At 42.9% G+C, this 15413-nt stretch overlaps 1 protein-coding gene across 1 annotated transcript in view; it reads left to right on the forward strand.

Moving 5' to 3' along the window:
- The first annotated feature begins 12314 nt into the window (after window positions 1-12314).
- The window catches only part of nkx2.2a (NK2 homeobox 2a), a 7352-nt gene continuing 4253 nt past the window's right edge, over window positions 12315-15413 (forward strand). Inside the window, exon 1 of the mRNA XM_030116729.1 lies at window positions 12315-12373. The gene's annotated coding sequence lies outside the window, so the exon portion shown is untranslated. The remainder of the gene's footprint in view (window positions 12374-15413) is intronic.

The following is a 15413-nucleotide window of genomic DNA, read 5'->3' on the forward strand; positions in this document are numbered from 1 at the left end:
AGCTGACAGGCCGTGATAAATGAAGGCTCATATAAAACATATTTAGTGTGAAGAATGGCTGGAGATGAATTGCACAGTGATACAAACTCATGATAAAGAACAGTAAGAGGCACTAGAAGACTTAATAATGTGCTATTCATTTTGAAGTGATTTTGCTGGTTAATAAAAGAGCACAAATTAAAAATATATTTATTGTGGGAAGATGTCGGAGAATATTGCCCTCGTGTCTCCATACGCATCCACCCACAGCCGAATCTAATCGCTGGCCATCTCTTTAGATTGAACCTATCAAAGTCGTCGGTTTTCTCTCCATCACTGCTGACTTCTGGGTGCATTTCGCTGTCTCCAAGTTGCTTGATTTAGTGCCCGTGTATGATTTCTCCCACAGCATATATTACCGGCGCGTCCTCCGAGGGGATCGTTCATGCCGCTGTTTGGACCTGCCTCCTGAAATTTAAACCCATAACACTGACAGCAACACCATAGATAAATCACCAGCAGGGTTATTGATCAAGCACACTCGCTGTATAATAAGCAAATTGTTCCACAAATTAATATATTTGCGGTTTATAATGAGGCGCCCTTGAATGGCAGGCAGTGGGAAAGCAGACATTGTCTTTTTTATCATACAAAGTAAAGGACTGGCATGCTTTCAGTGGAGTGAAACTCCATCGTCAAGTGCAGAAGCATTTAAAATCATGATGGAGGACTTAAGTCCATGCTTTGAGTGTGTTATATCTGTAGGGGGCTATTGACTCAGAAATATATACATTTAACTCCTCAGATACAAACATCCGCCACACTTCCTATACATTAGGCCACAACTGTAATGTCAGCCACTCTTTCAGAGAGAAAAGGCTTAATAGCAATTTCATGCGATCGCTGTTGAAAGAAGGGTCAGAGTCATGTTGTTTATTTATTCTGTGGAGAACTGCAAAACGTGATACATCCAGAAGGTCTGGAGTGAATGCAGTCATTCAGAGGATGAACACTTTTTTTCTTTTTCTTTTTTCTACCTGCATCTGGGTAAAAACAATGGCCGTCTCCATCCTCAGGTGGTGTACAAGATGTTTACAGGCCTTGTAAACACTGCGCTCTTTTGTTGCTCAGACTGTCGTGTGTGGAGAGCAAGGGCGACAGTGTCCGTCCGTCCGTCCGTCCGTCCATCCGTCCGTCCGTCCATACAACATACAAAGACAACATACACATTTGAATAATAAAAGTGCAGAGCTAATGAAAACATGTAAATGAGACCCGGGACGGGGAGACACTGGCCTTCATTTGATGGGCAAGAAATGAGAAACGAGGGAAATTATCCCAGGATCTGGTTCACGCTGACACCTGGGAGAGAGATGAAGTAGGCGCCATTGTCTTCCCTCTGAATGCAGATGCTGAGGGGGCAGAGCGCGTTGAGAGGAAGCCCGTCAGAATAGGTGACCCCACAGCTCTTGTTTGTTGCCACAGGAAGAGCCGGATCAAACAGGGCTCCCGAGGGGTTGAGCGGCCTGTTGTGCCTGCATGAGATCTCCCTTTGACACTGACACAGAAAAACCAAGCGCCCACAAATGAATATTGCTTCAAGCATCATTTAGGACAATGCTGACAGTTTTGGCATGTGGGTTACCCGAGCTAAGATCCAGTTCCCTGATGAGGGGGGCAGGAGGAGGGTGTGGCTCGCTTGTTCTGGAACATCCTCAGTTTATTGCCCAGTGTCTTGTGCACACACACTCATGGTACTGACATAAAAACATAGTAAAGTTTCCTAGTAACCATTCAAGGGGAATAATACCTTCGTCTGACAAGTGTGGTCGACCGTTCAAACACGATGCTGGTTTTTCTATTTTTATTTTTTATATTTTAAGCTCTCCCAATGTTGGAGGAGCTCCAGTCGTGTTCAAGTGTAACTTTCAGTTTTTAAAACTTTGTCTTGATTTGTTAGAATTAATTCTCATGCCCCCTTCCACTGGCTTTATCGGCTTAAGCAATCACTTAGTCTTAATGCGTTTAGGCACGTTTCGTTTGTTTGTCAGGAGGATCTGCTGAAGGTCAAATGGAGCATCAGCTTCAGGTAAAAAAGAAAAAAAAAATGCAATTTAGTTGATTGTGTGTGTTTGTGTGGCGGTTTGCACCAGACTGACACCTGTTTGTATTTCAGAAACTGCTTATCACACATGGTTGAATCGGGTCCAGTGCTTGTGTGGGTGAAAAGCTTTGTGTGGCACGTCAGAGAAGAATAGGCAGAAAAAAATAGAAGTTTATCAATGGCTTAAAAAACTGGAAAGATGTATTTGAAAATTTAACATTTCAGACACAATAAAGGATGTCAGCTATTCACTTGGAACTAAGGCTGGAGAGGCAACAATAGGTGATGAAAAAATTGGGGAAAAAACTGTCTGGTTTGAAAGAACTCCTTCTCTACAGCGTCAAAACTTAGCTTCTGGAAAATATAAGTATGGATCCATCTTTTTATTTATCAGCAATTCATACAAAGAGCCCTTGCAAGCTCATTTTTGCATGTATCTTACCTTCTTATTGTTTCTAGGTGTTTCTGTCTTTTAACAAAAAAGTCTTCTAAAGGCGTCTTTTATTGAGAAATCGCATCATATCTCTACTGTGAATGTTTCAAACTGGTCAAAATAGACTTTAAATGCCCCCAAGGTTACCAGATCTTAATCCAGAGAGGCCTGAAATAGGCACGTTGTTTCTTGACTGCGCTCCCTCGCAAATCTGTGAGGCTGATGTCGGAATTGTCAGAGGTGTGCGAGGAATTTTTCAAGCACCTTGTTGAATCTGTGCTACAAAGCAGGAGCATGAAAGACATTGCTGCCTGTCCCCCCACCCACCCACCCTCACCCTTAATCAATACGATTCTCCTGAATGAAAATCGCACAAAGCCTCTAAGATGTCTTCCACGTCTGAGATGCGGAGTCGGATGGCGTTATCGGACAGTGGGATCAGGTTGAGTGTGGTTGCAGCACCATTAACAAGCCTATCTTTAGCAGCAGGGCAGAGAGCTGTGGGGCTTACCAACCTTTGCAATGCATGGGGCCACATGATATCATGTTGGAGTTGCTTAGGCTTTTGTAGTGCTGAAAGCTTGCATCACTTTATTTCTGTAGACCTACAAGCTGTAGCTCCAGCGTTTCAGCGAGCTGAACATCAGAACCAGTCCATGAAAATCTGCTTCACAAACTTATTTTTGTTTCTCCTCCTTCATCCAGTTGGAGAGGAGTCAATGACAAATTATGGATCAAATGAATATTAGTGTACAGGATGCATCAAAGGTACCCGAAGTTAGCTAACCGGACAGTTATTTTGGTTGGGTTTATTCTAAACCACTGATAGAAAAAATGACCACAGTTTTGAATGCAGCAGGGAACTAGTGCTGTATGGCCTCTTGATACAATCTGTTGAGTGTGTTATATAGTCCAAACCACAATCTGTCTTTAATAGGCATATTTAATAGGCCTATTTACATGCATGCATGCAGCAAGTTATTGATGCATTGGCTGTATTAATTAATTATTCCATGTGGTTTAATCGAGAGGTTGTTTATCCTCCTCATAAACTATCAAGTCATCGTCGCATGGATACATATATTGAGATTCAAATTCTGTTACCATGTCAAATCGCGTATTTGATCCCCAGTCTGAAAGTTTATCTCACTGTGGTGTTACTTGAGTGTTGGAGGGAATCAAAGCGGAAGGATGTGTGTAAAAAAGGACAGCAAAGCAAACCATCCAGGGGCCAATAAAAATACAGATTCTTCCTCTCAACGGGCCCCTCGAGATGCAGATCATCCGTGATCACCTGACGCTTCCGGACATAGGCAGGACGAAGCCCTTGTCAGCCTCTCAGAGCCAGCCTAGCAACACCGTCTGTCCTCATCCCTCCGGACACCCACATACCGGCTGGCTCCTCTTCGCCACCTCCCCCAGGCCTCCCACCCAGACCCTCAGTCCTTGGAGAAGACCCCAGGCCAGCGGGGAACAAGAACCTCATGAATGAGCACTGGACTGGCCTTTGTGTGGCCCTACTGCAGAGTCCCTTTATTTACACAGTCTTTAACACTATATGTTTTCTTGTCTCTTAATTGCATTGGCCTCTGCTGCCCCTCGGTCAATCAATACCATCTCCCCAGTGACATCAGCAGCTCCATTCAGCAGGGCCCTTCCAGGTGATGGCTGTTTCGTGGGAGAGCTGGTGGGAACGAGTTCTGCAGATGTAAACCCTCTGCATTCTCCTTTGCCACTACTTGCCCCATTCAAAGCATATATCTGTTTAGTGACGTGGTCCACGCATGGAAAGATACCGATATTTATTTGTGTTACACTAGATCCTCTTTGTCTGTCTGCCTCCCGTCTATTCTTTTTGTAATACCAAAATGGTATACTTGTGTGGAAGTGGGGTTTTTTTTTTTGGCGGGGAATGAGGGCGTGTCTTCTCCAGCTCTGCAATCTGGAGTCCCGAGATGAGCTCACCGCACATGATAAGTCCGGCCGACGCAGCAATCAGCGCCATCAAAACAATTTTGCTGACCCTTGACTCTAGTGTAGGGCGCGGGGAAAGAGAAGGAGTTGACATGCCTTTACCACTCCTGAGTGTGTGTGACCAAGCACATTAATCATAAGAGGTCTAACCCTCTCCTGTGTCCAATTCAGCGATGATTCTCTAGTGCGGCACCATGGCAATGTTTAGACAGAGCCGGACATAATTATCTTTTTGTGTACTTTAATAAGGAGACATCCGAGTGCTCGGATGACAGGGACACACACACACACACACTCATACACACACATACACACCACAAAACTACCGTACAGTGATATTATCCCCTTCATTCCGTGTAATTAAAACATAAATAATTAAATGCCACTAACTAACGTAGCCGGTATGCAAATTTGACGATTTAGTGAGTTGAAGAACACAAGGATATTTTTGCCAAATGGGGACCATTTAAAGTTGACCTTTGAAAATGTTATTTTGAATGCAATGTGATGGCGCTGTTTAATTTGAAGAGGTACTTATCTCAAAGTCAACATCTTACTTCTGTTTTTCTGACGCACACTCAGTCGCCATATATTAGGCAGTAGCCTGGCAACCACAAGGGTAGAGCCGTACCAAATGGATATGTTTGCAATATGACAGGCCCACTGTGCTCCTTACCGCTGACCTCGCCTGCCATTTTGTTTCTGTCCTGCGAAGGTGTCAGTGATAAACGTTACCTTGTCTCAGCAGGTGTGCCTGGATGGAGGGCCCTGTCGCACTGAGGGGGTCACCAACCCCACAGCGTTTCCCCCATTTATTTGAATAATGGGCCATTAGGACGGCTGGATATCCAATGTTAAAGTAGCTGTATGTGTCTCCTAGATAAAAGACATAATTACCTGAGAGAGGGAGGATGTGTTGGTGCACACTTTTCCTCAGCTGGGCTTCCAGGGCTCAGGATCAGCACACACTCCTGCCATTAGGGGGCGACAGAGAGGCGACGGAGCCAGGGAGGCAGAGAGAGACGGAGGCTTTGTGGGGTCAAGGCCCTGGTCATGGCTCACTCACACACACACACACACACACACACATTCACACCTCTGCTGTATTAACACCATCTGAGTTTGAAGATAAACTGAGTTGCAAAGTAAACTGGTGAAAAAGCAACCTTGGCAGCACAATTGAAACTCTTTGAATTTGCATATTTGTAAGATCCTGGCAGATTTTATTGTGTTGTCTTCCAGCTACACCATCCCGGCTTGTTCTTTTTGAGTCAGGATCCTCTCATTAGTGCTTCAGTTCACATTCATTCAAACTAGTGACGGGAGACTCGTCAAGATTAGTGAACTGAGGTTTCGCTGCCACTGCAGCGTGCATCTTTTAAACTATTTCCAGCCAATTACTGTTCTTGTTGAATTGAATCGTATCATGATGAACAGAGAGTTGGCAATTTGTAAACCTTTGGCTTGCTAAAAGATAGAGTTGTCCTTTTTGGTTGGCATTGTGGCTCCTTTTACCTTTGATAATTCTAGTTCAAGAGAGACTTGCCATGTTGTCAATGGAAATGTGGATAGAAAATTTGGAGTGGTATTTATATGAACCAAAAAGATTGCCAATTAAAGATGAGTTCTTTATCATTTATTTGCCCTTGGGTTTTTTAAACCTCAATTGCTATCACCTTATAAAAGCATCCTTTTAGCACAAAGAATAGAAGCCCATTTTCATGACCTCCTCTAATGCATTTTCATCCATCTTCACTGCCTCGAAAAAAGTTTTCACCTCTCCACAAAAACATGTTAATTGCCATCGTGAGCCCAGTATAAAGAAAATATCTAAACGTTAATTATCCAAATATGTTGGCAACCCATCTGCAGAAAGCCATTGAAATTCCTAAATTGTGTTTTCTCCTTTTTGGCTTTCATTTTGGACACATTGTTAATCAAAAGGCTTCAGAAATGTGCAGATGGGCAATCCTTGTGTCTGCAAGGAGCAGTTTGGTTCAAGGTGAGTGTTTCAGGGCCCCAGGCCCTTCTGTTTCTCTCCATTGTGTTGTTTAGGTTACATATCCTGATGGGCTGTTCACTGTACCCAAATAGGGACTTTCCTCACACACAAGCAGACACACACACACAGAGGAAACTCAGCCACAAACATTCACACCCACACACAAAAAAACACACAGCTCTCCGCGAGGGAGGACACACACCTGCTCACAGCCTTTACATTTACCTGCTTATTACTTATGCAAATATTAATTTTACAGAGCTCTTAGGGCAGAAAATGTTTTCTTTATTCAATCTTGGAGCTGATAAAAATGATGTTGTCCAAATATCAAACTTCAAAGAGCCTCAGAGTCAGTGTCAAACATTTCAGGATGGTTCACTGCATGATTGTCAAAAGTGTCTCGTGTTGTGCTCAAATATGAATAACTGAAAGAAAAAAGATGGGCGTCCAGTTGTGCTGTGTGAAAGTAACTTTTAGCATCTCTGCAGGAAGTGCTTCATGCAAAACACCATGATGACTGTTATCCACCACTCGGAGTTAAGTCTCCTACTTTCCAAAGCGGCTTGTTGTTTCAAATCCACTTAACTAAATGTGGAATTTTCTTCTCACAACTATTTCTCCAATATGAATTTGAAAAAGTGAATATTTGGTTGGTTTGGGGGTTATTTAAGCACAGTTATGGAACATGTTGGTATGGCTCTACTGTCTCTACCTGTCCATGTCCGGGACACCAGCCGTAAGTTTCAAAGCTGACAGCGTTGATGTGTGAAAGAGTGAAAGTAACTGTTGATGTGAAACGTATTGGGGCTACAGAAACAGCAACATGCTGAATAAGTGAAGTCTATTTACAGTTCAATACTTCACATTCGTGACAATAAAACTTTCTGTCGTCTCATTGGGCTGTAGTCCTCTTGGCCCGCCTCGATTCCTCATTGCTGGTGACATCTTAATCTCTCAGGCGATGCATGGAGATTGCAGACTGCATCACTCATAACTTTTACGCAGCTTTTCCTTAATGAAAGAAGCAGTTTTCGGTCTCCGCTGAACTGACAGAGTTAATGCACCTGTTTTTCCCTTCCTATTCTTCTTATATTGGTTTCCTCCTGTTAGGGGTTACCACCGCAGGTCGTCTTCTTTCACCGCTCTTACATACGTCACCGAGCATCTCACATCCCCACCAAACTGCCCATCAGTATCCGTCCCTCCCACTCCTGCTCCGTTCTGCTCTCTCCCACTGAATGCCTTGAAGTAGCCTTTGAGTTTTACCTGCAGCAGACGGGGAACAGCGACTGCCTCCATCCTCAGGTGGTGAATGAGACTCATGCGCCTCTCAAACTGTACCCGGTGCCTTTTTGTCGCTGGTGGTGATGTACTTGCCGAGCAAGGGCAACAGCCTCACTTATCCGTCCATTCATCCTTTTTTCTTTCTTTTTTTTTGAAAGACAGAATAGAAATATGAATGGTAAAATTGTGAAAGTGAAATAAAAAAAACACACAAAGATATACTCCTTCTGGAACTGCATTTGCTTTAGCGACACATTTTTGTTCAGGCTTGAGCATGATCAACCACTGATTCTGCATATAAACAATCAGGATGAATGTTGAAATCATGATTTCCAGCTCCTTGCTCTGCATAGATTCCTTCTTCGGCTTTCATTTAAATGTCGGTAAGCACCAGCACGTTTTCCGCAGATACCTCATTCAGAAAATAATTGTACTGTAAATTCCACGCTGCATCCTGCACTACAGTGTCACTGCATTAATTTGTCTCTGGTTTTGAACTCCATGTAAAATGGTAAGGTTTCTTGAATAATGTCTGCTGTCTAATACATACAGTATGTTTTCTTTTTTCCAGTGAGATACATTCATAAGAAGAAGAAGAAGAAAAAAAAAAAAAAGAAAATCATGTCCTTGAGACATCGCTCTTCTATTACAGCGTGTTTTGTCCACACGACGCTATTCAAATAGGAGAGTTATATTCTTCCTTCCCTACTTCACAGTGGACCTGTGTTGAAGGCAACAGTCAATATTCTTGCAATGCTTTTGAATCTTGGCTCCAAAGGTGCTCTGTGCAGCTGGAGTGAAGACAAGGACGAGCTCGCCCTGCCTGCAATGATCTGTCCTTGACTCACACTACGACTCATTGTTTCAAAAGCTGGAGGAGATCTTGGGAGAACTAAAGCATCCTAACTGTTGCTCTCTGCATTTCTTAAGTTCCCTCTTTATGAATTCACAGAAGAATCAATACGGCTCTGCAGGCGAACACTGGCTGGCTGCCTTGAGCGCCGGAGCGCTTCCATTTTGAGGCGGGCCGCTCTTCAGGTGTAGGTTTTATTTATTATGATTTGGTTCTCCACCCATTTCAAAGAGCTCTCCAGCGCCGAAAGCACTCGATTGTGAGGTGGTCAAAACTGCGATTTTGATACAGCTCCTTTTGCTTTCACCTTGGAAAATAGCCATTGTTGTCGAGGTTGGAGCTGACCTGAGGTTGACCTTCTTTCTTATCACACACGCATACAACTATATTATGGTCCGGCTCCTGAACAAGAAGGCAGCCCGGCAAAACAGCTCTCCCCTTGATGCTCCACAATATCTCACTGTAACACGCGAAGGATGTGTCGACTTCCTTCGTTTTACGGGTTTCACATCAGGGACCACATTAGGCGCCCTTTCAGCACATCCAGCTCCGCTGACATGTACTTAAGTGAAAAATTTTGTTTGAATCACTTCGTCATTACCGTCAGCCGCTCATTGCTTTTCAAACATTTGACCCAGACTGGGACATTTGTTTTGTAGCCACATGCCACAGGGACTGATACGCTCGCAGAACGTGCCGGCTAAGCACTGTATTCTTGGCCTGCGTGGCGAGGTTTACAAACAGCTATATGGCTCTTCAAGGCCAAGCACTAGCCTTGCACTAGAGGCTGAGCGCGGGAAAAAGAGGCATTCAAGCCTAAAGTTATTCATGTCAAGTAATGCACAAAACCTTCCCATACAACCCATAAATCTGAAATTTTGATGGAAATACCAGACATTTCATGAGTGTTATAAAGGAAGAATTTTTTTTCTCTCCCTCAGTTAACACTTTGACACAGCTCACCACTTTCACGATATTTGTTTCATCCCTTCTCTTCCTCTCCACTCGGTATCATAGCAGGGCAAAAATGTTAAGACTGATCGCCCTGCACTCCACAGCTCCTCAAATACACAATGTGCTGTTGTCATTTAAGAAATGGTAATATTCAGCGGTGTGTAGAATTGGGCACTTTGTTGGAAAACAACTCATCTCCTCTACTTTGCTTCACATCTCTTGAAGGGCTAAAACTCCCATTCACTCGCCTTCGCACCGAGGACTCGGTGATCTAATGTTAAACCTCTCCAAGTGCATGTATTTGTGAAGAAAAACTTGCAAAGCCTTTCAAATTGATACAACTGGCTATCATCATCCGTGAGTTCTCCAGCGCACAAGTGAGTCCTCAGGTTTAATTAAACTTTTTCAAAGTGTATCTTCCACGAAAACCGAGCCGGTCTCTGTGGCGTTTGTGCGTCGAGAAGCTCTCCCTCTTTTCGTTCATCTCGAGTGGTCGATACATTAAAACTTGAACTGATTGATTTCAGAATGCCTGTGCCATCAGTGTCCTTACGCAGCCATTAACGACATCTGAAGTATCTTAGTCATCAAGCTTTAGGCCAGGGATTGATAATAGCTTGACCGCCAGGGCCTATCTTACCCATCCTTTTTCAGGAGGTCTTGTATTTAGCACCCAGAGCACTTGTGGCAAATTTCAAACAGCACAAGGGTATTCACGCAGCGGATGAGTGGAAAGCTTTCTCTCATTCGTCTGAACCTCATGAATACATTCCAACTCTAACTAACTACTTTGCCTTAATGTGGAATTTCAAACGAGCTATGAGGCCAGTTTATTTATTTGTATTCCCAGCGTCTTAGTGATACTCTTGAACGCGGTGATGGCAGGGAGGATAATCTCTGTCTTTCATCAGCAAAGTGGCCCTGCACAAAAACCCATCAGTAATGTATTCGCTATTGATTGATGGTCGCTCCTGCACTACCAGGCAACACCATTATTATCATGCATAGATTCCAGGCTGCCCCCAATAAAATCATTGTCTTGATTTAAGCTATCCACCCCCAAGGTGTCATAATAGCACAACTGGTGTTTGCCTCATATTGCTTTCTTCCTCAACAATTACTGGCATTCCCTGTCATCATCTTTACACCAGCCTGCGACTCTTTACAAGCTCAGGAAATATTTTCTTCGCTGGAAAATGTTGCCTGAGTGCGTGCAACAGGTGTAAATGCTGGCAGAGGGGCATCGAGAAAACTGAAGCACACAGTGAATAAAAATGCTTTCATGTGAAGCCTCTTGCTTTCGTAACGCACATTGGTCTACTTCTTGAATGGTATTTATTTTTGCAGACCTTTATGAATTTTAAAGATGCTAGTGTTTCAGGAGATTCTGACCATGCATTCAATTTTGAATTAGTTTAGGTTTATTTATTTTTTTCTGTCACAGTTGCTTGTTTTTTGTCTAGATGTAATCACACAATTATCTATCTATCTGTCTATCCATCTATCTATCTATCCATCTATCTATCTATCTATCTGTCTATCCATCTATCTACCTATCTATCTATCTAGCTATCTAGCTATCTATGATAAGTATTAATACATTTTCTGAATTACTATTATATATGTAATTGTAAAGAATAGAATATAAGTGTACAAAAAATAATGCAAAAAAACTTTATTAGAATTTCAACAAATTACCATTAAGGCTATGTGGCTTCGTTACTTTCCAAATGTTCATTTTTACATTTTGTTAAGTTTGAGGATGTAGTATTGTTACTATGTATATAGAAATTAATAATAGTAATAATATCATTAAATTATTATTATTATTATTATTATTATTATTATTATTATTATTATTAATCCTAGGACAGTGCATCTTATGCTTGGCCTCTGCGCACAATTGCGCTTTTTTTTCGCTCTTTTTCTTTTCTTTTTTTTTTTGTGTCGACACATGTGGATCTATGTTGCAAACATCATGTGTTAGTCGGTCTCTGGGGAGCTGCTGCGGTCTCGAGTCGTCGTGAATCACTGTGACCTTGGTTATCAATCATTGTATCAGGGGGTATCTAATGTAAACGCAACCGTGGCGTGGATAACATGCCACATCTGCTCTTTGGACAGTGCTGCTTCTTGGTTACCAAGCGATTTATTAGAGAGTCCTGCGTGTGTGTGTGTGCGTGTGTGTGTGTGTGTGTGTGTGTGTGTGTGTGTGTGTGTGTGTGTGTGTGTGTGTGTGTGTGTGTGTGTGTGTGTGTGTGTAGAGGGCAGAAGGGGGGAATAATAGATCGTGGTATAAAGATCAACCAGCAGCGCATCCATAGGCGCACAATTATCTCCTAAAAAGGACGCAGTGACATTATCCCTCACCTACATTCTGCTCCAGATACCTTGGTGCCCCCCCCCCCCCCAAAAAAAAAAAAAAAAAAAAAAAAAAATCTCAGAGGGAGAAAAGTAGCAGTGTGGAGTTAAAAGCACCCTCCTCAGGGAGCTGTGTTTGCGCTCAAGACCAATTTATTGCCGATGAACATATGGCCAATATTTTGTCTCACGTCATAGCAAAGGGAGAACAAACACGGTGCAATGTGAGCGAGTCAGCAAGAGCACGGCCACTTGGCCAGCTATGCAAACGCTCTTGGACAATATGAGAAGAGGAGCACTTGCTTTCTGGGTATATAAACCACATCAGGCTTATCTCTGCACGCACTCCTGACTCCCATTTGGAGATATTTCATTAACTCCGCGCGCTGTCTTAACGCTAGCAACGCATCCAGCCCCCCTCCAGTCTAGGTAAGCGCACTGGATGCTCCAGGCAGTTTGCATATACACTACTTTCTGTTTTTTATAGCTTAATAGGTGCTGCTTATTTTTCCTTGCTGCTGTTTTCTTTGCGCATGAGCGCGCACTTTAGTCCTTGAATGCAGAGTGACCCTGATTCTGACTGCTTTAAAAAAAATATTATTATTTTTATTATATTTATAAAGAAAAGGTTATTCATATTGTAGGCCTTTGCTGTTGTAGTCTACAGCCTCCAGTGAGCATTACAAACTTACACAGGCAACCTTGAGTAAGTTATCAGCGATGTGGCTGTGTGTATAGGTGACCTGCGCCTTTACGCGCGTGCTTAAGTAGGGAAATCAATTTGGACGGAAGAAAATACAAAAGAATAAAATGAAAACATGGGTTTTTTTTAATGAGAAAATTGAAGGAAGCGCTCACGCTGTGAATAAAAAGCAAGGTGTGACTGGGGAACTTGAAGTGTGCATCTTGAAATAGGCCCGCGACAGCAGGGACGAGTTCCATCTCTATCGGGAGAAACCCGCTCAATAGTCATCGTATCATGCAGTGTGTCCGTTTCCACCGCGCATTTCAGGCGTATTATTGACCATTTTAAGGTGTCTTAATTGGGCACCCCCTGTTGTTTCTTAATTTTGCCGGTAGAGACCGCTAGAGCTCTACAGATGTCAACAGCTGGTCTCATCATTACAGCTCTCTCTCTCTCGCTCTCTTTCTGAGACGCACACGAGCTGGCTAACAAGGAGGACAAGTTGTCTGCACTTGTGCCATCCAGAACAGGCCAAAACATCGTCTCCAGAAAGGAGATGTATCTATTCTTTTATTTATTTATTTATTTATTTATTTATTTATTCATCGATTTCTTTATTTCTGTGTTTGCCTTTATTAGAGACGGTCGAATTAAACGCGTCTCTTTTGATTCGTATGAAGAAGCCTGGGAGACTTTGACCGTGTCTCCCTCCTCCCTGTTGTCAGTGTCACTGTGATACAGAAACGGGAAGTGATTAAAAAATAATAAAAGACTTTTTCTTTTTTTTTTTCTTTTTTTTTTTTTTTTTACCCGAGCAATTCGTCTTACATGGGAAAAAGATTAAGGCGAATGGCACAGCGTGGCATGAAATGCACCGTTACAAATAAACTGGTGGTTTAACAAATGAAGGCATCTCCTCGGGGCACGGCCGCGGTGCTATAATCTCACTGTGACATGTTTAATCATTAAAGGAAAAAAGACGAATAAAGACTTTTTGCCCGGGAGGGAAAGGTTGCAGGATTTCTGGGGAAAAAAAAGAAGAAAAAAAAACGGGCTCCAAAATGATTTCTGCCCTCCAGCCAAGTCTCCTCGGGCCATGGCTTAGCCCCCATAAATAAACCGGACCCGGCTTTACCTGCATATTATATATAGGCTTTTAATCATCGAGGGAGGAAATCGGTCTTGTCACTCTGTACATTTATCACAGGCGCCCGGAGGCAGGCGGGGTTACCTTTATCAAAGCCCAACTCCGTGCCTGAGGCGCGCAAACACGCTGAAATTCAGCGATTAAAAGGAGGCAGTGATCAACATTATTATGGATTCTCCTGCGGCATTCTTATTTGTGCATTCAATCGAAAGATTTATTTAATCAAGAATATAAAAAGCTCTTTCTTTACTTATTTGGGAACAATCGTGGGCATGAATTTTTAGGAGGGAATTATAATTAATCAGACGGGCCCCGGTTTTTTTTTCTTCCTTTTTTTTCTCAGGGAGGGGGTTCATCCGAAAAATTAATTGTTTTTGGATGAGTCCATTCTGCTGTACGTTTGATTGCAAAGCTGGGATCAGAAAAAAATGTAACGAGCTTTAATAATGAGTCAGTCAGCTCTGTAGCTTATAATATTAAAATGGGAGAACTGGTGAAACTGGTGATAGCATAATTAAAGCTGCTATGATCACTTATAAAAAGAAGAAGAAGAAAAAAATAGAAGGAAAAGTGGGGGATCTGCCTTATGTGCCCACTGTGCAGTTTTTATACGCACAAAAGTCAAAAAATGAACAACCCAGAGAGACGTGCTATTACAGAGTGTCGTTCTGGTGTCAGATCTGAAGATTTAATGTCAACTGGACTCAAATAAGCGGGTGATAGGAAGCAGCAGCTCCGCGCCCCGTATTGTCCCCTAAATCCTGATGCATCTGCAGCTCAGAGGGCCTTCTTTAACACTGTGTGGTTTAAAACCCCCCCAACACACACACACACACACACACACACACACACACACACACACACACACACACACACACACACACACACACACACACACACACACACACACACACACGATTCACAGACACAAAGTGCTGTGGTGAAACAATAGTGGCTTAGCAGAGCAGCTACAATATTGCAACTTGCAGGTTTTATTTATGGAAATGATTACTTTATTTATGATTTATTAGGGATAATAATAATAATGATAATAATAATAATAATAATAATAATAATAATAATAATGATCTGTGTGTCTGGTGCGTCCTGGGTGGATTTATGGCACTCGCGGTCCACAGTGAGTGAAAAGGCACGCGGCCTGTTTGAACTACCTGTGAAAGTAAACAGGTAAACACAGAGCGATAGGCTCTCCAAGTGGAGTACGTCCACTTAGCCACTGCACATTTACCTCTTCTTTCCGAAACCCCTCGGCTTCAATTGATCAAATAGTATATCCCCAGCAACTGGCCCACAAGTCTGCAGCTCCCATGCAACCGTCACCCAAAAAAAAAAAAAAAAAAAAAAAAAAAAACCTACTGTGACTCCCCCCTTGTCACTGTGCCAGTCACAGTGGGGGAAAAAAAAGAGTAGAATGGCACGGGTGATAAACCCTGCGTGCTGAAACATACCCCGATCTGGCTCCACGCACTTTTAAGACACTGAATAAATCAAATAATATTCTGCATGGGCCAAGTGACTTTTCCCGGTGAGGCGCGCGCAGAGGCTCTCCTCTGGGCCGTTTCCTCCGCGGTGCGTAAAAGCTCTCCGGGTGTCTGCCGCGGGCTGCATGTCCCTTC

This window comes from Salarias fasciatus, chromosome 19 (genome assembly GCF_902148845.1).
Source record: "Salarias fasciatus chromosome 19, fSalaFa1.1, whole genome shotgun sequence".
Lineage (NCBI taxonomy): Eukaryota > Metazoa > Chordata > Actinopteri > Blenniiformes > Blenniidae > Salarias > Salarias fasciatus.